The sequence below is a fragment of the Crinia signifera genome, chromosome 12, assembly GCF_055691185.1.
Source record: "Crinia signifera chromosome 12, ASM5569118v1, whole genome shotgun sequence".
NCBI classification, from domain to species: domain Eukaryota; kingdom Metazoa; phylum Chordata; class Amphibia; order Anura; family Myobatrachidae; genus Crinia; species Crinia signifera.
The window spans coordinates 61,594,782-61,620,412 of NC_139228.1; the positions used below are offsets into that span (position 1 = coordinate 61,594,782).

The following is a 25,631-nucleotide window of genomic DNA, read 5'->3' on the forward strand; positions in this document are numbered from 1 at the left end:
ATAAATACTCATGGACACTAGACATATATATATGATTTATCAAGCTGTACTGGATGTTTAGTGAGAGAGCAGTGAGGAACATTAGTTTGAATAACAGTTTAATTTTCTGCTTTTGAAACTCACATTTTCAATCTGTCAACACATTTTATATATACTTAGAGATTACTTATTGAATAAGACCAAAAGAAGGTTTAAATGATTATACAATAATAATACTAGTCATTTAAAGCCACTTCTAGAGAGACCTAATTTTTCTTAAGAAGGGAATGATTTAACCATCTCATTAAGCGATACTTGGTGTACAAAGTAATACGTGATAAAATGTGCTTTAGGATTTTAAACCTCTGTACAGTGTCCAGGTGCTGGGGGAGAGATAGTTTAGAGACAGTCAATCATATTCTGTAAATCTTCTACTGATTTTAAACAGTCTTTAGAATTATTAATGTTAGGACTCATGCATGTGAGTGTCATATATCTTACGTGACATGAGATCTGGGTTGACCTGATCTACTATCCTGGGCATGGCCAGTTTTATGGTATTCACGCCACTACCGACGCCCCCCCCCCCCCCCCTGGAAATTGTATATTTGCGCCCACTCCCCAATACATAATAAAGGTACAACAAAAAAGAGTGTGGGCTCAATAGGTAGGGGAGTGCCACACAATTGTACCCCCAATTCACATTGGTTACACAGAAGCACAACCTTATTTAAATTATACCACACATAGTGCCCCTGATCCATATTATACCATACAGTAGTGCTCCTTATTCACATTACATCACACAGTAGTGCTCCTAATAAGTCCTGTTCAGTGGCATAACAATAGCGCCGCAGACCCCGCAACGGCGGGGAAGCGCTGACTAAGTGTGGGTGCCCAGCGCCCGGGGTCTGCGGGGGCTATTGCTACGCTGACGCATCTGCTGTGGCTGGGAGTTTGGAGTGGATCCGCAGATTTACTAGCCTGGTCCTGGTGCTCCTCCTGGCTTATGAAAAAAATCCCTTACAAAATGGCCGCCCCCTTAAAGCAGATATTTTTGAGGATGCTAGAGGAGGCTGCGGCCTCCTCTAGCATCCTTAAAAACGGTCTGCTGTTAGGGGGCAGCCAGTTTGTGAGGAACATTTTTCATAAGGAGGCTGAGCCAGGAGGACAGCTGTGACCAGGCTAGTAAATCTGCAGGTCCCGGCCACAGCAAAAATGTTGATGCCCTGTGCCAGAAAGGTAATTCGTCGTCGTCCCCCCTCATATTTAAAACAGGGACAGTGTACACCAAAAAATGTAGGGGCTTGGCTTCATGGGGAAGGGCATGGCAACATGCCATGGTACCAAGAACACCATATTGTCCATTACACATTATCAAAAGAAAACAAAACAAAAAAGCTTTTTACAAAAATTATATATATATATATATATATATATACACAATAATGAAAGTAAGAACGTCACCAGGTTCTTTAAATACAGTACTTTTACTGCGCTGCCAATGGCGTTTCAGGCCAGGGGCATGTCTTCAGGACAACATTGTTGTCCTGAAGACGGGCCCCCGGCCCGAAACACCGTTGGCAGCGCAGTAAAAGTACTGTATTTAAAAAACCTGGAGTGACGTTCTTACTTTCATCATTGTGTACATACCAGAGTGTCCCTCTGGCTGAACGGGCATCCAGGCCAAGTTATTGAAGGATTGAAGGAGAGCTGGAGGTGGTAGATAGTGCCGGACCCTTGCTTAGACTATATATATATATATATATATTCAATTGAAAAAATGAGAGGTGTGACCTTTTTCACGCGCTGGCATTAAGGCAGCACTTCTATAGTACCTTGCTGTTAATTAAGGCACCGGAAATAGAGATAGAAAAAAAGATGAGAATAGAAGTGCTCACTATATATATGTATGTATACCGTAATTTTTTTTTTAAAATATCTATATGATTATGTATATAAAATAAAAATATATGAATATACAGAAGCAGGTAGTTTAATAAGCTTATCTATAAACAGCCCTCATGCAAGAAACAACTAAATTAATACTTAGATAATTATCTGCGCTTTTAAATTAAATTAATAATTTTCAAGCTGACATGAAAGAATTCAAACCGCAATTCGATATATCAAAACCACATTCTTTATACAGCAATGGTTAATGATGACCGAACAATAAATGGCTTCACGCCATATATAAAACTAAACACGTATTATCAATTTAACATGTACATACTGTATAAGAAATAATAATTATATATATTATCTGACACTACAACAGATTCTTGTGGTTTCTGGTGTTTTCTATATAAGGAGGGATATTCAGTAAGAGCCTGCTGGGATATATTTGGCCATCTGCTGTTATTATTGTTGTTTTTTTATTTATTTTGAATACTTTTTTTTTTTAATTTGAATAAGAATTTATTTTTTCCTTACCAGAATCAGCCTGTAAATAAATTAGTAATAAATAATTGAATCCGTCATTCACAAATATAGCTTCCAAGAAAACACGCAGCGTGGGCTGGTCGAATTAACACAATCTCTTACAATATTTATTCCTTTCCTTGACTGAAGCAATATTTCTCCTGTCAGTTTTACATTTACATTGGACCAAAGGCAATCCTGATATTTAGAGAAAGAAATAGACAGACACCTGAGTGTCTGTGTGGGGCGCCTGTATGGGCGGTTAGGCCTGCAGCAATCAAATAAAGGGATTGTCAGTCCCTACAAATAGCACAAGAACAAGGGGAGAGTAGATTGCGCAGAATTGATGACAGAACAAAAAAAAAAAAAAATATTTGAATAAAAATAACAATATTAGTTTAATAAAACATACATTTATATATATGGTGCAATTGCTTGGGGAAAGGGTTAAAAATGTAAAAATAGGGATAATGGAAAAGCTGCGTCCATTGCTGGAATATATCACCTTACTCTCAGGCTGGTGAAGAGGGAGATTGAGGATGTTTTGTAAGTCCTCCTTGACACAGGGACATATGATCCTTTGTACAGAGTGTCCTCCAAATGGGAACAGTGATGGTAAAAAGTCCTCTAGATGGATTCTCTGTAGGTTTGGGTTCTGTCAGAAACCGAGGATGAGTACCTTAGAAAGGTGGCGTCCCTTCAAAACGTGGGTACTCCAATTGGAGATAGGTGGATAGGTGTCCCGGTCTTATTCTCCTCTAATGAAAAAGGTACAATTTTTTCTTTTTCCTTCTTGTTTTAGCCAAGGTGGTGTAGAAATAGGCAGCAGGATGGAAAGGGTAGGTGGGTGGCTGGGTGGCCTGTCCAACGCGTTTCACTGCTTAGGAGCAGCTTTTTCAAGGTGGTTTAAACAGGCTGGGGGCAGGGGTATATATACCCATATTGATTAATAAAACATGTGCACATGTGCAAACAATAATAAACAATTCACAAGTAAAAAACGGTCATACACAAACCTTTTTATGAGCAGGAGACAGATTCCTTCTAAATAGAATATATTGCATTAGAAAACGAGCGGTGCTTGGCCGCAAAATTACCCATTTAGTGTTATAATTCATGTATACCCGGCCGGCGTCTTCCGACTTCCGGCTGTCCACTTCTGGGTTTTGCAGTGGAACGCAGGTGAGACGCATAGCGCCGTCTCATACTGCGCTGTATGACACAGAAATGTCTTAGTACACGGACTGTTCGTTTCAAAACGGACTGGCAGAGATTACACCATACTTTTTGCAGAAAAAATGTGGCTGGATGCTGGGGTTGAATGTGTACTAACGGGGTTATAATAGGTACGGCTGGAAAATACTTCCCCGATATTGGAAAGAAAAGGGGCAGATCGTATGGAACGCAGGTGGGACGCATAGCGTCGTCTCATGCTGCGCTATATGACACTGAGATGTCTTTATACACACAATAGTTCATTAAAAACGGGCTAACAGTGATTACCATGTAATTATTACAGAGAATTGCAACTGGATACTTGGATTAATTGTATACTAAAAAAGTTTTGATGGGTGCGACTGAAAAACACTTCCCCGATATTTGGAAGAAAAAGGCAGATCCTAGGGAGTACTTAGATACACATGATTTGACACATACATATGTGTGCCACTGAGAGAGCTGAAAGTAGATAACCATATGGAATTCACATAGCTGGTTTTTAATGTTAGTGACTGATAATGATATATTTTATATATAAAGCATTAGAATTATTGTTTCTTTAGTAGTAGCTGGCAAACATATATTATATAAAATATAGATATTATTGTTAGCAGCCAGCATTTAATATATAAACCGTTAAAGTCAATATATAAGAACATGAGTACAGATACAAATGAAGTATATCATAAGAATACATATTATGGCAGAAAAAGGGGGCTTATTAGAGCCATACTGATTTTATCATAATGGAAATACACAAAACAATAAAAAAGTGATCATGCAAATATTTGTATATATCTTAGTGTTTCGTTCACAATATATATGGCAGACAAGAGAATGTGTTGAGCTTCGGTAAAAGGAAAGTTTTTTTTTTTTTTTTTTTTTATTATTTTTTTTTTTAATTTTTTTTTTATTATATTATATCAAATTATATACATATATTGTGTTTTATATATATATGTAGTATATATGTTGTATTAATTATATAGTTCATATTCTATTTATTATAGTATTATATGTACTGTGTTATTATTAAATATATTGTAAACAAACACATGTGTTCAATTGATTCATGGTGTGTTAATATAGTGTGCATTTACATTACTAGATGAACCAACAAATCTTGTATAATGAAAGGGCGAATCCACAAGAAGAAATGAAGAAAAAGATGAAAAAATGAAAAAAATATATATATATAATAATGAAAAAAATGAAAAAAATATATATAATATATGTATATAATGGTAATCCACACTTGAGTCCATCATAATTTTTATCTGGTAAAAGGGTGGAAAGGTAGAAAAAACTGGAGGGGAAGAAAGGACGGTAGGCATATTTAGTAGTACTTAGGAGCTAGAGTACCGAGTTGAGCTCCACGGCCTCATTAAGGCCCTCAGGATGAATTGTGTGTAGCTGGAACATCCAGAATACTTCTTGTCTACTGAGCCTTTTAAATCTATCGCCGCCTCGAGCAGTTTCTGGTACTGATTCTAAGCCCACAAGGCTTAGTCCTCTAGGGTCTCCTGCATGTGCTTCAGCAAAGTGCCGAGGTACACTGTGTGTCAAAAGTTTTTTACAGATGTTACGGCGGTGCTCTAGAAAGCGAATTTTGATGGTCCGAGTGGTTCGGCCTACATAGCCGAGGCCACATGGGCACTGTAGAAAGTAAATTGTATATTTGGTATTACAATTAATAAAGGAATTAATTTTGTAAACTTTACCTTCTTTATTTGTTATTTCATAATTAGATTTTTTAGGGATATGGTCACATGTAATACAGCGGTTACCTCCACACTTGAAAAAGCCATTAGGCTTTTCTCTTAGCCAGGTATTGGGAAGAGTTTCTTTGGTTGGGTTTTGAATCGGTCTCAGGAAACTGGGAGCTAACATGTTTTTTAGAGTTCTGTTTTTTTTTAAAATATGGCGGGGATTTTGTGGTAACAGGTCAACTAATAATGGGTCTTGCTTAAGAATATTAAAGTTTTTGTCTATGATATTTCGAATTTTGTTAGAATGAGTATTGAATGTTGAAATAAACATAATTTGTTTTTGCTTTGAATCAGAATCTGTGTCATTTTGATTTTTATTTTGATATGTCAGAAGATCTTTTCTATTGAGGGATGTAACATCACAAAGGGCCTGTTCAACGAGGTCCTTTGGATAACCTCTTTGTAGAAAAGACTCCTTCATATCCTCAGCTTGTCGGTCAAAGGTGCTGATACTAGAGCAGTTTCTATAGAGTCTTAAAAACTGGCCCTTTGGAATGCCCTTTTTCCAGGGCGGATAGTGGGCACTGCTATAATGCAAATATGAATTTGTTCCGACTTCTTTTGTGAAGTTAGAAGTGGTGATTTTATCACCTTCTGCTTAAAGGGTCACGTCCAGGAAGGAAATCCGCTTTGAATCTAAGTGATGTGTAAAAGTTAAATTATAAGTGTTAGTGTTGAGATGTGAAACAAAAGAGAGTGCTGTGGAAGGGGTCCCATCCCAAATAATAAAAAGATCATCAATATAACGGCCATAGAGTACCAGGTTCGCCCCGTAGGGACTATCCCAAATAAGATGTTGTTCTACCTCCCCCATATAGAGGTTGGCATAACTGGGGGCGAACCTGGTCCCCATGGCCGTTCCCATCACCTGTAAGTAGAAAGTGTCCTGGAACAAAAAATAATTGTGCTCTAAAATATAGCTAATAGAATCTGTGAGGAAGCGTTGGTGTCTGTCCCCCAGGTCCCCATCAAGCGAAAGTCTTCTAGCTATAACATTTTTGCCAAGATTGTGGGGAATGTTTGAGTAAAGACTCGCAACATCTAGGGTGAGGAATAAATAAGAAGTTTTCCATTCTATATTTTGAATTAACTGCAAAAAGTGGATGGTGTCTTTGATGTGGGACCTGAGGGAGGACACCCTAGGCTGTAAAAAAGAATCAACATAAAAAGAAAGATTGGAAGAAAGGGATTGGATACCAGAAATAATGGGTCGACCAGGGGGTGAAGTGAGGGATTTGTGTATTTTGGGGAGGTGATAGTAGATTGGAATAAGAGGGTGTTCACAATAGAGAAAACGGAGTTCCTCCCTGGAGATGACCCCGTCATTAAATGCAGATTTAAGCAATTCAAAAAGAGAAGCACTAAAAGTCTTAGTAGGGTCTTTCTCAAGCACCGTATAAAAAGTGGTGTCTTTTAGCTGTCTATTGGCCTCCAGGATATAATCCTGGCGGTCCTGAATAACAATTCCCCCTCCTTTGTCGGCCTCTCTTATTATTGTTGTTGTGTCCTTCATTAATTTTTTGAGGGCCTGTTGTTCCTTCTTTTTCAAATTTGATTTTTTAAGTTCTAATTTGGGGTTGATGTTTTGACACATATTTTTAAGGTCACTCAAGGTGGTTTTATAAAAAGACTCTACACTTGATCCTTTCGATTTGAGAGGGTAAAAGTCAGATTTTAATTTGAATTTTTCTTTAGAAATATCATAGATTTTTTTGGGGGTAGGTGAGGTGGTTCCTATTTCTTCTAATAATTCTGTCAAGGCTGCAAGTGCTGGTGCATCGCCCTGATCAAGGATTATAGCTGCTGCCTCGTCCCGGTTTTTGTTTAGGATTTGGCGCGCAAAATATCTTTTGCGACATAGGCCTCTGATGAACCGATTAAGTTCAACAAAGAGATCGAACATGTTAGGTGGGGCTGTGGGGGAGTACTTTAAGCCTTTCTCAAGGAGGACTAATTCTGTAGGTGAAAGAGTTTTGGAAGAAATATTAAAGACAGTTTGTTTTTTGGCGGATTTAAATTTTAATTTTAGCTTCTTCTGTCTCTCCTTTTTTCCCCCCCTTCGCCCTCTGAGTCGTAACTTCTTCCCCTTTTTGGTGTGCCTGGGTTTTGTTCCCTGTAAGGGTTTGAGTCCCCCTGTACAGCGTATCTCTGGTCTAAAAAAACCTTTTCTTGTTCCGTACGATTAATTTTAGATGGTAATGACGGATCTTTCGGGCGTGCTCCTAGGGATCTTTGATCTTGAAAAAGGGGAGGGGGATTCATTCTCTCTGTTTGTGTTAGAGGGGTTTCTGTACCATAAATGGTTTGGCGGTGCAGGTCGAGTGTCCGGGAACCAGAGTGGATCCTCTGTCTCCCCGTATACCCGCCCGCATCCTTTCTACCTCCATAAGGCTGTTTAGAAAAAGATTTCTTTCTATATTGTTGTCTATTAGAAAAACGTCTTTCAGTATGTAGGGGAATATTATTAGGAGCAGTTCTTTCTGTTTTGTTTTTATCCCTATAGGTTCTTACTGTGCCCTGTCTATAATCCTCTACGTCTCTTCTGAATTTTTTGCTCTTCATTTCTACAATAGTTTGCTCAAATTTTGTTATTCTATCATTAGTGGATTCGTCTCTTTCCTTATACTCTCTTGTATGTTTGTGTATGTCCATTTTTTGTTTGAGTTTATTTATTTCCTCTATCGTTTTGTCTGCCTGAATTTTTCTGTATCTGATCACGGTTTTTATAAGTTCAACTGAACATTTGTCTAATGACTGTTCCCATTCTTTCTGAAATTCTGAATCTGGTTGGAAAATTGAGGGTTTAAACAGCCTCAAACCCCTAGGTATAATGTTTTTGTCTAGGTATTTCTGTAAGTTGGTGTTATCCAGCCAATGTTTTAGTTCAGTTTTCAACAATTTTTCTAAATTAAAAAAATCATCTCTCAATTCATGGTCTATATTTTCCTTTTCAAAGATGGGTTGCTCCCATCTTGAAAAGTATGTCTGTCTCCTGCTCATTCTGTCATCAAAGTTGGCGAAACAGCTCATACTGTCAACCCCACAAACGACTAAAAAAGCTAGAGAAAGAAATAGACAGACACCTGAGTGTCTGTGTGGGGCGCCTGTATGGGCGGTTAGGCCTGCAGCAATCAAATAAAGGGATTGTCAGTCCCTACAAATAGCACAAGAACAAGGGGAGAGTAGATTGCGCAGAATTGATGACAGAACAAAAAAAAAAAATATTTGAATAAAAATAACAATATTAGTTTAATAAAACATACATTTATATATATGGTGCAATTGCACCATATATATAAATGTATGTTTTATTAAACTAATATTGTTATTTTTATTCAAATATTTTTTTTTTTTGTTCTGTCATCAATTCTGCGCAATCTACTCTCCCCTTGTTCTTGTGCAATCCTGATATTTGTATGACTTTTGTTTATATCATTGTTGATGATCTAAGACCGTGATCTCCAACCTTTTTTGGGGCGTGATCTACTCAAGACAAAATCAACCGCTTGAAGAGCTACTAAAATAAAAAAAATAAAAAATATGCATAATAATCGAAAAATGCCCTTTACACATTATGCCACACACTGTAATGCCCCTGATACATTATGCCACATACCGCAATGCCCCAGACACAATATGCAACACACTGCAATGTATAAAAAAATATACCACATACATACCTCCCAACACTGGAGGCAGAGGAGAAGGGACATCTGTGCATGCTGAAGGGGTAGGAGAGACGCGCGATGCCCTCAGAACTAGCGGTGAAATGGAGGGACGGATGGACGAGCAGCTGCAGTGGTTGAGCCACCCGGATTGTTACCAGTAGCGACTGGTTGGCAACCACTGATCTAAGAGATGTATTTATTAATGTCTTTTCTGCCTGAAAGTCATGTGGAAAATAACCGCTGGCAATCGCTGGTGGAGAGACGCTCCATCTGACTGGGCCGCACGAGCGTCTCACATGCACGCGCATCCCAGTCACTCTGTGGCGGGGAGCAGAAACCCTGCCTATATCCGCATTAGGGAGATGGGCAGGGTTAGGGGGGGGGGGGTGGAAAGGCGGCAGGGACTGGCGGGTACAGGTGGGGAGAGCTCTGTCAGAAGGGGTGTGCGAGCGTCTCGTGCACTCGTACCCCCTTCCGGCGGATGGTGGGGGCTGGCAGAGGCTGGTCCAGCCCCTGGCTGAACGAGTCCTGCTCCATCTGTACTATGAGAACTGTTGTAGCAGATTTCAGAGATGCAGTATCTCCCGTGTTAGGCTAACAGACGCTGCAGAAGGGTTTTTGGTGCTAACATCAGAGCACTCTGACCCCCATTTAGACGTCACACGCAGCCGGTAAACGGCTTTGCAGCTTGGCTGTGCATGCAGGTGGTCACCCTAAAGTTGCGAGCATTTGCATCTCTGCATTGCGATTGGAGCAGCTTTTCCTTGTTCTGGGCGGCTCGTCCGAACGCTATTGGAAGAGGATGTAGTTTTGCGAATTGCTGAATTAGGCCCAATGAATGTAGTCACTTGTTCCAATTACATTAATGCGATGTTAATGAGCCATTGTTGGCAGTTGTGACTTATTTACCCACAAAGATCATCATACACGCACCTCACGCTGCAGAGATGGAAGAACGGTTTCCGCCTCACCGCCTTAATGAGGAAACATCCGGGAACATATGCAAACTAGGGGAGCTGCACCTGCTCTTATTTATTTTGTCTTTTAATATAATTAATGACAATAAAATGTAAGAAAACGAATTACGATTTGGTTCAGCCCTCAGCTCTATTTATCATCCTGATGACATACTTGTCTTCACTCGAGGAACGGCCAAGAGGCTCAGGAAAATTGGGTGTTCTCCCGTAAGTGGAGAACAAGACTCCACGATCCACCGCGGCCACCCATCTACTCAGCACTGTATAGCGAAGGATGGACCAATGTTGTCACGCACATACTGTTCACGGAGAGCAAAGGTCATGCAGTGTGTGCGACCCTGCCCATTTCACTAGATGCAGGATGTCAATCTACTCTTCTGGGGGTTCATGAGACTCCCCAAAAAGATGGAGTGAGTCCCCCTGATGTTTCAGAAGGGAAGGAAACTATGCTTTGAAAGAAAATAAATCAAGTAAAGTGGTCATGTGATATCTGTCTCTGGGCCAGGGGGGTTATGTTCAGGTGGTGGTATATGGGGTGTTAGGGTTAACACTAGGTTATCAACTAAAAATAATGACACAGACAACCACAGTGTAAGTTTAAAAGGTCATTGATATTTATTAAGATGGAATGGCCCTGTTGGTAATGGTGGGCATGGAAGGCACTGTTAAAAAGAGAGTTTAATAACTAGGTAACAAAATGGCGGTGACTAAAATGCATTTGCCCCCCCAGCAACCACTTATGCCCCATGTGACCTTGATTAACAGAGCTTTCCCCCCGGAGTGACTAATTGAATAATTAATTGTTAAGGCCACGTTAAAATTGCTCAGTGACAAACAAAATACATATAGTAAGGGTGGGTGGGCTTCCAATGAATCCTAAAAGGAAGTAGGCATATTCAAATCGGATTTAAATACCCTAATAGAACTACACTCCCACCTAATTCTGATAGGCTAACCTAAACTAGGAGGCCAACCTCCCTAAAATAGGTTGATCTGCCTAGCTATAGCTAAAATTCAATCATCACAAAAAATCAAAGTCTCTTATATTGTTGCGCGCCTACTCACCCTTTAAGGTCCACACATACTTGGCGATTTTGCCCTGCATGCATGGTGAGCGATGATGGGGAAAATCACTAGGCTGGCAATCACTCAGTGCATACATGAGTATTCAATGTTTTTTGAGAGTCTGGCTCACCGCTCACTGTTCTGTGTCCCTGTGATCTCGCTGAAGTGCTCTCCACTTTTTCTTATCTCCTCATTTCTGACTTCCTCAGTATTCAACTTGTGGCCAGCTCGCCGGCCCCTTTTGCGAACTTAGCATAATTATGCGAGTTCAAATGGGAGAGCTGTAACTGGAGACATCTGTTTTCTCCTGCTCTCCACGTGAGCTTGTCAGACTGGGATATGATCAGGGTGTTCATCTCAGCAGCGTATTCCTCGCATTTGTGGACTTGTATTTTTTTACAAAGGTTTAGAAAGGTTAATGTTTTGTTCAGTATTTATTTTACAACAAATGGCTGTGTGACTATTTTAATTGGGTTTGTGCAGACGGGTGTATTTTGTTCTGTTTGGCCTTTATCCTTGTGTTGTGCTTTTAGTATTGTTTCTTTGCCCTGTGTTTTTATTTAATTTATTTTATAATTGTTAGTGTGTTTAAAAGCCTGTTTGGGGGTTAGGTGAGGAAGAAGAGAGGAAGCATGGGAAATTACTAGGAGCATTCCAAAATGATTTCTTATTGGTTACCATTAAAATAACTTATTAAATTCCAAATAAATTAATATAGAAGTACAGCATTATGGCACTTGCAATAAATACATTAGAGTACATTTTTTTTTAATTTATAAGCCATAAAAAACAAAAAAAATAACAACTTTAACAAAGATAGCCCTACAGTTCACCTAAAAAAGATGCCGAGGCAAAAATGGAGAACATCTCTAAAAAAAGAAACCAGCAGGACTCGCAATTTGTGCATTAATACACTTTTTGAGAGAGACACTAAAATCCCCATTGAACATATATGGGGAGAAGTGAAGGGTGAACTGAGTTAGCTTCGCAAAATATTTTTGGAGAAGCAACAGAGCTGAATACAGGGAAGCACAAAATAGGAGAGACAAGTTCACTACTCTCCAAAAAACATGCACACTCACCGTTATTTACGGCGACATAGGAGCATTGAATACATGCCATGGTATACTAAGCCCTGTCGACATGCATTGGGTCAACCATTGAAGGTCGACAGGGCTAAGTTCAACACCTGAAATAGGTCAACATGCCTACGGTCAACATGGATGGAATGTCAACACAAGCATGTCGACAACGGCTAGGTCGGCAGTCAAAACGTTCATATGGGTTTTTAACTTTTTTTGAGGAGCCGACATGTGCCGACAGGCATGGAAGGAGAATAGAATAGTGTGCCCAAAGCATGGAGAGCACAGTGGTGCAGTCATACAGTGTCCATGTCAACATTGGGGACACAGAAAAAGCACAAAAAACATGTCGACCTTTTGACTGTGGACGTAGCCATTGTCGACCTAATGCTTGTCTTGACCTTCCATCCATGATGACCTTAGGCATGTTGACCTATTTCAGGTGTCGACTCATGTCGACCTTCAGTGGTCAACCCAATGCATGTCAACCTTTGTCCGTCAGTCGACACAATGACCCACACGCGAGTATACAAAAGCACAATTGTGCATTTTTCCAACTTGTAAAGTTTTATTGCACTTTTCTCTCAAACGCCTGGAACCTGTCCTGCCGGTCAAACCAAAAGATGCAATAAATAAATTCTTGCACTTGATCTTGAGTATTCACTCATCGATGCTCCGCAAGAACAATATTAAATAATCTCTTGTCTCCTTAGGTGTGTTGGTAGAGGAGCGTTAGTAATTCTATGGCTTGCCATTGCAGCCCAAAGTAATTACAGTGCAGTGTATCCATTTCAGCGTTCCCTAGTGTACAGACTCCCCCTCATTCACTTCACCTTGCAGTGCTGAATATTCCATTGCTACAGAAACACTCCAAGCTGGAGAGCACGCTACAGAATGGAGTTCTAGAATGTGTTGGTTCTTTGTTCCCCTGTGCCTCCCCCAGAGATTGGAAAGAACGTACATTGAGCGAGGCTGGGGGTCTTTATCTTGGAACAACTTACAGCTAAACGCTGTTTATTACACATTATGCGAATAAAAATCTTTCATTTTCCCCCTTGACAAAAGGCTTTCAGATCACACTGCCGGCAGCTCGGAGCGGAGATACAGGGCTTGCTTTGCTGCATGGTTTCTTGTCCATTTATATTCTACATAGTGATGATATAATGATGGATTACCCGTATTAAAAGCAATGGAAGTCCAGTTTCATAAATAGTTTTTGTAACAGGCAGATTGCTACAGAGCGGCATTAACTGAGTAATATTATCCCGCAAACCACATATCTTCTTCTAGTCAGCCCACTTGAAGTAAATGCATCGGAAGCTAGTCTGCTACCTTCAGCATTGCCTCTGTGTTTGTACATGTGTGAGAGAGAAAGAGATGTAGTTTCACTTGCTGCCAACAGGTGGAAGTGTTTCAGAGACACACAATCAGACACTAGACATACAGTATACTAGTCATTCCATATATATTGGGACATCAACACAATTCTCATATTTTGGGCTCAATATACCAGCACAATGGATTTGAAACAGGCTTTCATTTGAGGCTATTTACATCCACATCAGGTGAACGGTGTAGGAATTACAATGGTATCTATATGTGCCTCCCACTTTTTAAGGACCAAAAGTAATTGGACAAACGAAACAATCTAACTTCAACTTTTTAATACTTTGTTGCAAATCCATTCCAGTCAATTACAGCCTGAAGTCTGGAACGCATAGACATCACCAGACGCTGGGTCTCATGCCTGGTGATGCTCTGCCAGGCCTCTACTGCAAATGTCTTCAGTTCCTGCTTGTTCTTGGAGCATTTACCTACAGTTTTGTCTTCATCAAGTGAAATGCTCAATGGGATTTAGGTCAGGTGATTGATTGGCCTTTGCGTAACATTCCACCTATTTGCCTTAAAAAAGTCTTTGGTTGCTTTTGCAGTATGCTTCGGGTCATTACCATCTGCACTGTGAAGCGCGATCCAAAGAGTTCTGAAGCATTTGACTGAATATGAGCTGATAATATTGCCCGAAAAACTTCAGAATTCATCCTGCTTTTGTCAGCAGTCACATTATCAATAAATACAAGAGAACCAGTTCCATTGGCAGCCATACATGCCCACGCCATGACAGTACCACCACCATGCTTCACTGATGAGGTATTATGTTTGGGATCATGAGCAGTTCCTTTCCTTCTCCATACTCCTCTCTTCCCATCACTCTGGTACAAGCTGATCTTTGTCCCATCTGTCCATAGGATGTTGTTCCAGAACTGTAAAGGCTTTTTTAGATGTTGTTTCGCAAACTATAATCTGGTCTTCCTGTTTTTGAGGCTCACCAATGGTTTACATCTTTTGGTGAACCCTCTATATTCGCTCTTGTAAAGTCTTCTCTAGATTGTTGACTTTTACACATATACACCTACCTCCTGGAAAGTGTTCTTGATATGGACAAATGTTATGAAGGGGGTTGCATTCACCAGGGAAGTAATTCTTCTGTCATCCACCACAGTTGTTTTCCGTGGTCTTCTGGGTGCGTTCCTTCCTTTTGGTATTGCTGTACGTTCTTTCTTTTAAAGAATGTTCAAAACAGTTGATTTTGGCCACACCTAATGTTTTGCTATCTCTCTGATCGTTTCAGCCTAATGATGACTTGCTTCTCTGATAGTGAGAGCTTTTTGGATCTCATATTGAGAGTTGACAGCAACAGATTCCAAATGCCAATGTCACACCTGGAATCAACTCCAGACCTTTTACCTGCTTAATTGATGATGAAATAACGAGGGAATAGCCCACACTTGTCCATGAAATAGCTTTTGAGTCGATTGTCCCATTACTTTTGGTCCCACAAAAAGTGGGAGGAACATATAGAAACCATTGTGATTCCTACACCGTTCACCTGATTTAGATCTAATTACCCTTAAATTAAAGATGAAAGTCTGCAGTTAAAGCACATGTTGTTTGATTAATTTCAAATCCATTGTGGTGGTGTATAGAGAATTGTGTTGATGTCCCAATATTTATGGACCTGACTGTATATACAGTAGATGATACATAAAAGGCTAAATACTCCTCACCTCTGAGATGAAGTAGTAGTAGTAGTAGTAGTACGTTTATTTATAAGGCGCCACAAGTAGTAGTAGTAGTACGTTTATTTATAAGGCGCCACAAGTACCGCCAGTAACCACTAGAGACCACTCAAAGGACCAAATTATTCCTGAACAGAAAGTGAAAGCAAAATGATCTGAAATGGAGAGAGGGAGCTGTGAAGACGGAGATTGGAGGTGGGGAGCAGATAGGGACTAAACCGTAATTTTCACAGGATTTTAACTAGTTTCATTTTAGTAGTGGAGCAACATGTACATTTTTGCATTTCATAAAATTTTAGTTCTACTAAAGCTAAAATACAAGTTACCCCCAAAGGTACTCAGATTCACAGGCAGGGGCTGGGGCTCTGAGAGGAGTGATTGATGTCATGAGTAAATAAGGAAGATGATGCAAAACCAATGATATGCCTTAAAGATCGGGAGGTCACGGCAAACCGGCCACACGCAATGGCCACATGCACCCAAGTGTGCGGACAGGTGGCCGGGCCATTTTCATATGGGAACGCCCAGGGTTTCATGGGCATCCCCCCACACCCGCATCATGCCAATTCGCTGGATGTCAGCCGCTCGCTCACTTCATCCCGAGCTTTATATGTGTGCACCTTCACAATTATTCAATGGTCTCCGACAATCCAATGATGTGTGTGGATCCCACTAGGCTACAAACGGATGTTACTGTGTAACATCTATTAGCAGGCCCTGGGAGACAATCACCCTTGCAAATGGGTGGTGCCCAGCGATCAGGTAGAGGCCATCCTGCTATAGTGAAATCAAACCTTGCGAATTTCTGTTCATGTCATGCGAATGGCTGTGTATGCCTTGCTAAGACGGAACCGCCGAGCGAATATATGTTCAAAACCCGTCACTACAGTCTCATCACCGGGCACCAGTCATCTCAGGCTCAGAGTAGCCAGAGACTAACTCGGCGGCTGCGATAAGTCCAGGAATATCCGGCCTGTTGCTGACATCACACACCCTCCCCTAAACTGATTGGGCATGCCTGCCGTTTCCCTGTTGCTCTCGGCATTTATCTTGCCACTCCCATGAAACAACCGGATACCACCCACAAACGCCTACTTCCTGTCAATCACTTTGCAAACGGCTTGCGAACAGAAAGAGAAGCAGGACTTCAGCGCTGGAAGGCATCATGCCACGCGCATTGCGGCCCATACGAGTGCGCAGCCTATCAACAATCAGCGGCCATTCGAACAGGTCTGAATCAGATCCAGTACTAGAATCGCAGCCAGGGCCAACGGAACATGAGCATCGCACGGGGTTCCGAATGAGGCCCTTTATGGCACATTGTGTCATAGATTTAGGGGTTTATTTACTAAGCGGTGTCTTCAAAGCAGCTTCCAAAAAGTGTCTGCTAACATGGGCAATTAGCTAGCGTAGATGGCGTGTTCTGCATGAGCTAGTGGCACCACACTGCTGACATTAATGCTAAATGTATCGCGCAATCATTACATCTCTTACACCCACTGAGTCGCTGTAGCTTTTAAAAACTCCTGGATTGGAGATAATGCACCGAACGTTTTTGTACAATTACTGCGAGTTTTTGCTATTTAGTAAATGTGAGAATAAATCTGCAGTACGCACTGGGTTATACAACACGGCAGACGGCCATTGTACCACATTAATGCGTTCAGTAGACCGCACAAATTTGTGCGTTTTTTTATTTTTTCTTCAATTAAAGGGGCAAATGAGGGGGCATGGTCATTAGGTCAATAGGTTGACATGACGAAGGTCGACATGGTTTGAAGACCGACACAAGCATTAGGTCAACAATGGCAAGGTCGACTGTGAAAGGGTGGACATGAGTATTCACTTTTTTTTTTATTAGGGCATGGAGGAAAATAGAATAGTGTGCCAAGCGCAGCAAGGCACCGTGCTCAAAGCATGGCGTCCATGTCAACATTTCCGACCAAAAAAAACATGAAAAACTCATGTTGACCATTAGATTGTCGACCTAAGGCTTGTACAGACATTCCAACCCACTAGATCTTAGCCTCATCAACCTATTTCAGGTGTCGACCTAAGGCTTGTTGACTGTCATTGGTTGACCCAATGACCAATACCCATCATGACCACTTCACTTGGATGTAGCCCCATTACTCAGGCCCATCTCAGTTCTCTGGAATTAACTGGCGGTGTGCCCCCCCCCCCCTTCCTTCCAACTACAATTCTGGCACCCTCCCCATACATTTAGTATATTTTTGGGGGTGACTAAGACCCCGAAACGTTGGTTTGCTTTTCTACTATTACACTCGTTGAAAAATCCCTGTTTGAGTGCCACTGTTTGATTTCATCTGCTTCTACAATCGTGACCTGGCGGGCACCAGCGTGAGTTGGACCCCATCGAGCGAGTGCCAGGCCGACCCCGATCTCTCTCTCTCTCTTTCTCTTTCTCTCAATATATATGTATATATATATATGTATATATACATACTCAGAATCTGTAAATTCCGGGTATAGATAAACGCTACCCAGTCTAGCATCTATACAATCTGTCCAGTAGGACCTCTAGCATCTGTCTCCTCCAATGTGGAGGCCATTTTTGGAGTGACATTTTCAGCAGATTCCACAGACAGCCAGACCCATAGGTGCCGATTTATGTTTTTGCTGGTGGGTGCCCAAGCCAAAAATATAGGGGAGTGGCTTCATGGGAAAGGGGTGTGGCCACAAAATAATACTGATTTATATTACGCTGCAAAGTTGTCTCCAATATTCAAATTATGGCAACAGTGCCAAATACATAAATGCCCACACAGTGCCAAATACATAAATGCCCCCACAGTGCAGGTACATAAATGCCCACACAGTACCTGTGCCAGTGACGAGGGAGGGGGAGTGCAGTGGGACACGGGCGAGTGGGCCGTTGCTGAGCGGGTGGGTGCTCATCAATTTCCCATTGGAATTTGCAGAGACCATGCGCCCCCAGAGCATCGGCTCCCCCCAAGCCACCACTTGGGCCGCAGTGCGCTTTGTGACATTTATGTTGTGTACTCCCCATTTTCTGGAGGTCCAAAATAATTGAGATTAGGGGGTAAATTTACTAAAGCTTCTGAAAGTCAAAAGTGGGGATGTTGTCCCTAGCAACCTATCAGATTCCGCCAATCATTTTCTGGGATGAAAGCTAGATTTTTGTTTGTTTGTTTCCCGCTATCTCTTCTCTGCCCATTTCCCTTCTGTTCCCTCACTGAGCATTGTAATTTCTTTCTTGTCAATGTGTCGCCTTCATCCTCCCTGACGCCAGCCTACCCCATAGACGACGCTCCCGCGAGGCTTACAATTAGTTTGGAATTGTGTCTTTTCATGTGCAGAAATGTTACAGCATTCTTGATTATAGCCTTTTATACTCCATCAACGGCGAAGGAGGGAAAAAAAACAGTAGTTAAATATACTTGAAATATATTGCTAATGAATTGTGGTTTAATTGATTACAGAGCAGTGAGTCTATCGCCACGTGAGGTGTCAATCAAACTAATGACTGGTCCTTTGATTTGCAGAACTCTAGAGGTGTCCTGTTTGATTTACGATGCCAGTCATAGCAATGAGGAGCCGCTGCATTCAAGATTCATCACTGAGCCTGCTGGCGGCTGCATCTCCTGATTTCTGTCAGGAACTTATGGTAATGTATTTGAATAACTAAATAAAATGCATAGCAATGCAAGGTACAGTAGTGATTCCCCGTGTTCTCGGGAATAATGTGCAATCACTGGATGTATGAAAAGGACTTTACTGGGACGTTACTGTCAGATTACTTGTCTGTGTGACACCAGTGTAGGTGACTGGTGTTGAGTAGAAGGGTGTGGTATGGCGCTCCGACAGGGGGGCGTATCCCGATGGTCAGTATCCCGATGTCAGAATCCCGACTGCCGGTGCTCCGACAGGGGGGCGAGCACAAAGTAGCCCCTTGCATGCTCGGTGCCTCGCTACGCTCGCCACTGGTTCTATTCTCCCTCTGTGGGGGTCGTGAACCCCACAAGGGAGAATAGCCCCTGTGAGTCGGGATCCCCCCTGTCGGAGCACCGGAAGTCGGGATTCCGATGTCAGAATACTGACTGTCAGGAACCCCTCTGTCGGAGCGTCATCCGGCACCTGAGGAGAAAAAGGCAGAGAGTGGTCCTGATTCTGCTTAAATCGGTCCCTGGCGTATTCGTTCTGGGGTCCGATGTTGCGGCTTATGGCCCATTATGCGCATGTGTAGGGCCACTGCACGAAATCCTTCTGTGTCTATCACAGTCACCGAGGCTTTCATACGTTGGGGGGGCAGTGGGGGAACAAGGGGCTGGCGCATGGGGACGCTTAGTGTTTCCTGGGTATGCCCATAAAACAGTGGGTGTGCCCAGAAATACACTGGGCCCCAGCCAGCTGCCCACCCTCCGCACCCGCGGCATGGGCGCATTTACATGGAAACGTCCAGTGTTTTCATGGGAAAGGCCATGAAACACTGGGCGTTCCCATGGGCGCGACCCTTTGCCGCCACCCCACACCCCTGTCCGAACTGCTAGGTTCAAACGGAATGGCGAACAAGCAGTTTGACGTGCCCGCTTGCACCAAGCATTTGCACATGCGCTTGCCATCGCTCCCCTGTGCAAACACGCAGGGGAGCGAGACAATTAGATTACAAACCTTAATGTATGTGAGCGGCAGATGCGATTTGCAGGTAAGGGGGTCACTGTGCACAAGACTGCAGTAAGCCATTAGCAAGTATTCGCCAGCACCATGCGAGCAACACTGCAGCTGCACTTACAACCGTGCACAACTCTTAACCAGGTCCTCAATACATATGTTTCTTAACCAATACCCGATTAGACTGTAAAGACCATTAAACAACATGAAGCGAGACGGGTTTTGTGCATGGGCCATTAACCTATGTATGTATTTCCTTAAAGAGTACTTGAGCAGTGTATTCTGAAGTTTGGAGATACACTGATGAGATATAGATGATCCGAATCAAGATTCGGTGAACTATTGCAAAATTCAGAGGAGCCAAGAGGACATATTTGCTTAAGGAGTTGGCATTATCTCTGCAGGCATCACAACAAGCTGACGATACATTATCCAGGTGAATTTCAATGGAATGGAATTTCAATGAAGATACTGTATCATTTATTTTTCACAATCAATCGAAAACAAATAAGACTTCGGGAACATTCCAGCTCCCTCGCAATCACTGCCACGTCTGTGCCTGAGCTACGTGACCGTTTGTGGCCTTATCACCTGCCACTGTAACACAAACATATTCTTGATATTTGTAAGCCGGTAAGAGGGGTTAGCAAGGGAGGGGGGCATGCACTTCCTCTGGCTATCCCTTGCTACCAGGAACTCCCCTTTGCCTGTTTCCATGATCCTCGGCTACTCTGTTTTTTTTTATATTTTGTTTAAAAGGCCGGCCATGCAGCATGCTTGTAATCCCCTGGGAAACAAGCATGAACCCCCCCCGGGAATGAGCATGATACCCCCATGGCAACGAGCATGAAGGCCCTGGCATTGAGCATGTAACTCCTGGTAACTAGCATGTTATTAAGTGGCACTTATGTGGCATAATGTGTAATGGGCATTCCGGTGTGTGGTATAATGTGTATCGGGCTTTATTTATTTATAGTTTCTTATATAGCGCAGCAGATTCCGTTGCGCTTTACAATATATTATGGTAATAGGCATAACGGTATGACATGTAATGGGCACTACGGTGTGCGGTATAATGTGTAATGGGCATCACAGTGTCTGGCATAATGTGTAATGGGCATTACAGAGTGTGGCATAATGTCTAATGGGCATCATGGTGTGCAGCATAATGTGTAATGGGCGTCATGTTTTGAGGCATAATGTGTAATGGGCATCGCAGTGTGTGGCATAATGTGTAATAGGCATTACAGATAAACAGTGTATCTTGATTTAAGTAGTCTGTCACTGTTTGGGCTTGAGGGGTGTTGGGGGAGTATCTGTGTGGCCTACTGGGTCATTATGTGGGCCTTCATGTTTATATGTCACTGTGTGGCCTTCAGCCAGCCAATTTAAGTGAGAGAGGGCAACGACCATTCCTGCCGTAACCAATGTCAGGCCATTCAGGTTGCAAAAGTGGGGTGTAAGGTAATTATTTTCCTGCTAGACTACACCCCTTATAACTGGTCCACACCTACTATGACTAGTCCACACCCCTTTTTCCAGTTTCTTCCATATCAAATGATGTAGCCGGGGGCACATTTTTAACTATTTGCACTGGCAGCCAAATTGTCTAGAAACAGCCCTGCCTGTATATGCTGCTTTGCTGTATATGTGATTCTCTGACCCCTACAGACTTGTGTCTGCTGCTTGCTGCTCTGTTGTATATGTGCTACTGACTCACACAGACCTGTATCTGGTGCTTGCTTCTCTGCACTGCTGCCTATGTGCTTCCCTGACTTACACGCACCTGTATTTGCTGCTCTGCTGTGTATATGCTCCTCTGACCCCTACTGACCTGTATCTCCTGCTTGCTGCTCTGCTCTGCTGCCTATGTGCTTCCCTGACTGACACGCACCTGTATTTGCTGCTCTGCGCTGCTGTGTATATGCTCCTCTGACCTCTACTGACCTGTTTCTCCTGCTTGCTGCTCTGCTGCCTATGTGCTTCCCTGACTTGGAACTGCTCTCTGTGTGCTTATCTGACTCCCACACACCTGGATCTGCTCTGGCATTGCAGCCTGCAACAGGGGACAGGTGACCAAAAATAGTGCAATTATTGGGACATATCTGTCAATCTTGACCCAGTGCTCCCTCTTCTCCTCACAGCTGTCAATGAGTGGACTTCATTCATAGCCAGTGGGAGTACAGGCTTTCTGTGAGCACTCAGTACACACCACGGTGTTCCACATTCCACTAGAACAGTATTATATGAGCACTTGAGTGCATCAATTATCAGATGACATTGCTGTTTTTTTTATCTCTAACATCTCTCAATCAGTTTCCATAACAACCTATTTTTGTTTAATAACAGCACTATGACTTGATAAATCACTAATCTTTGCCAAAGAGCTTCATGGGGAAGGTCTGCGGAATTATCTGTGTTTTACCTCTGGATTAATCCGTGTTTACCTGTGGAATTAACTGTGTTTACCTGTGGAATTATCCGTGTTTTACCTATGCAATAATCCGTTTTACCTGTGGATCATGGCCCCCAGAGGGCTTTTAAATCTACAAAATATTCCGCTATAGGCCCATAATTGGGTATTTTGCAATCGATGGGACATTAACTTACAACACCTACAGTATCATATACTGTAAACGATGCACCCCCAGTGCAAGCTCTGACCCTGGTACAATTTTGTTGGGTGCTTAACCCCTGGGTCTTAAACCCTCGATCAAACCTATACACTATGGAAGTCGAGTTACACACACGCCATTTTAGGATAGTATGGCCGCCATTTTGGTTCGCAGAGTTGCGCAAATAAAGTTTCCATACCCGAGTATGCGTGGCAAAGTGGACCAGAAGAGTAGCCATACTATCACACATAAATTCATAAATACATACTGACACTAAGTAAAATATAGTTAAAGGTTTAGAACGTCACACATAGCTTAGTTAGCCCTGCATACATCTGTCTGTATCGTGTTTAGTACCGTTCCGTTCAGTTCATTATGCGAAGTATTCCGGTCATTGCGAATATTTCGCAATATACACTGCCCGATAGTTATGGACATAATCCATAATCCAGGGACAGTTTCTGTTGAAAGAATGTAACAAAGAAATCCAGATGAAACCAGTTCTTATCACTGCTGACGCCGAAACCACCGAACAAAGGACTCTTAAAGTTCACTCCCCTGGACCTAGCCAAACCAGGTGTATCAGCTAACCCCCCAATCACAGCTGACCTGACATTCGACCCCTGACCAATGAGAACGGCCTTTGACCTCCCCTTTCTGACCCTATAAGATAGGCGACCCAGAGCAGCCAAAGTCTCTTCGGCACATCTACCTTTCCCTGACCTGACCACCGGACTATAGTTCATCCCTGAACGATAGTGAGCTCTGACCGGACTACACTTCGCATATTTGATGAGAACGGTAACGGTTGCATTAACGGTAGTTATCCTTATTGTATTGATTGGCTGATTGTGTCTTGTATCTGTTTTCTTTCCCCTTAGCAGAGTCTGTTTAGTATTCATTGTTAGTATATTGTGTTACTTGTTATACCTCTTTATTCTTATTTCTGTAACCCCCTTTTGTCCATTAGGGACTTAAATACAACCTTTTACGGAGTTCTTATCTCCTTATTTCTATACAGTGGTCGTGTCTGTTTATTCGCATGATAGCGACAAGGTATATTACGGACACTGTCCGATAAGGTATATTCGCAGTTTAGAGACAAAATACTGCGAAGGAATCTCTGATTAAGGTACTGGTTCTCTGTGTACATAATACAATAAAAGGTACACTACGCTGCGCTATGCTTTGTACGCACGTAGTTAGGTATAAAGGGTACGTTGGTTGCGGACTTATTACGTAACCTGCGCTGTTCACTTATTCTCTCTCTGGTCATATTTAATCGCCATTAACAATTGGGGGCACGTCCGTCCGCTCCACATTCCAGAACTCAGTACCAGGCGTGCGGCCCGACCTATACCAGCAAAAGGGTGGAAGTATTATCCATTGCTGGATAGGCCAGGTCCGCGGCGGTGCGGGGTTCGGGAAGTGCTAGCGCTGAACCCGGAGTACAATAAGTGAAAGCCACGTGTTTTAAAGTATATCATACCTAAGTGTTTAGTAAACTGTACTTCTGCCTGCCACAAGTAGTTTAACGGGGTATAGTGTCTTGAGTTGCTTGTTTATTACAGTATATGTACCACGTGCGATAAGGTTCGCACACGTGGAATCTGTGTTTATTATAGTACATAGAGGATCCCCTCTGTGCAAAACTATAATTGTTTATTGTTAGTTACCGCAAAAACAGGGACTCCGCCACGTGGCGACAAGTCCTGGGCCTTTTGCAGTAACGTAAAGCGTCTATTGTGTATTAAGCAAGGTGCGCGCGCACGTGCCCATATCGGGAAATTTTCGCATCTTTGTACGTGATTTACTGATTAAGTGCGGGATTTAGTTCGCATCTTGATACGTAACTTTCGGACGGAGTTAAGGGATTTATTCCACATTTAGGCGCAATTACTGCGTATAGCGAAACCCGAGTGTAACCTTGCAAATACACTATAGAACACGTGGGTGGCCGATTCATCGGCGGCCTGTGAACAGCGCATGTACACACGTGGCTGTTCATTGGTACTGCACATGCAGCACACATAGGAACTCAAAGGTGAACAGTATTAAACCACTAGCTTTATTTAAACAGTATAGCAATATACTGTGGATAAGGTGGTGATTAAATAAAGAGAAAATAAGTTGTTGTTTTTTTTTTCTTTTTGTTCATTTTTTCATTAAGCAAGCAACTCAAGCATTATTTTAATAGATTCCTATAGCGTATTATAAGGGATTTATACCTGCATAAGTATCTAGTGACAAGCTACCGGCCTGGGAAGATTTTCTGTACAGAAATATTTCAAATATATGCATAAGACCAAGGTGTAACCAGCGCCCAGTGTGAAAAATAACTGAGGCGAACGGGTGTGTGACGACACGACTCAAGCGCAGTGTAGTCCAGTGTAGGACAGTCCAGGTAGGACAGGGTTAGGGTTCACGTGACGACGTGCCCATAGGAACTGCCCCTTCAGTGGAATTGATTCCGCTAGGAGGGTACAAGAAGATACATCGGAACGCACTTGTTTCCGATTAGCTACTTTAGAAATCCAATTTTTGGGGGTATAGGAAAACAAGTTTGTTATACCCTGGAAAAATTGTGCCGCACCAAGCAAGTTGGCTAGAAGTTCGCTGCTAGTTGAAAGACTTGGTGATTGAGTATCGTACCTCGTATCCTTCGCACCTGCTTGACTGTGGGATGTTCTAGGAAGCTGTAGAAGTGAGTGTTTGGGGAGCTCTCAGATAAGTAATAACCCACCGATATCTATTAAGCTGTGAACGTTTATTCCTGTAACTATGGGTAATAACGGGTCACGCTGTGATAACGTGCATGTTAGGGAGGAAGCAAGCCGGCCAAAAGGATCGGCTGCTTTTATTATGTGCAGGAAGCACGGTGAACTCGCAGTTGTTTACCAAAATAAATGGAGAAAAATGACACAAGGCAGCAAGTTAGAATTTCCCAGTGTTGGTAGCTTCGATCCGGAAATCTTATCGGCAGTAAAAGATGAAATATGCCTACTCTCCAGTCGTAAGGAGAGAGTGAAGCATATAGATATTCTTAAATTGTGGCAGAAGGAAGGACAGGAACAATGGGGAAGCAGAGGTCTGGCAATACCTGA

At 42.3% G+C, this 25,631-nt stretch overlaps 1 long non-coding RNA gene across 1 annotated transcript in view; it reads left to right on the forward strand.

The window, feature by feature from the left end:
* LOC146049678 (uncharacterized) overlaps nt 1-18,909 on the forward strand; it is a 210,366-nt gene extending 191,457 nt beyond the window's left edge. Inside the window, exon 3 of the long non-coding RNA XR_014466181.1 lies at nt 18,787-18,909. This is a non-coding gene — a long non-coding RNA (uncharacterized LOC146049678). The remainder of the gene's footprint in view (nt 1-18,786) is intronic.
* The last annotated feature ends 6,722 nt before the right edge of the window (nt 18,910-25,631 follow it).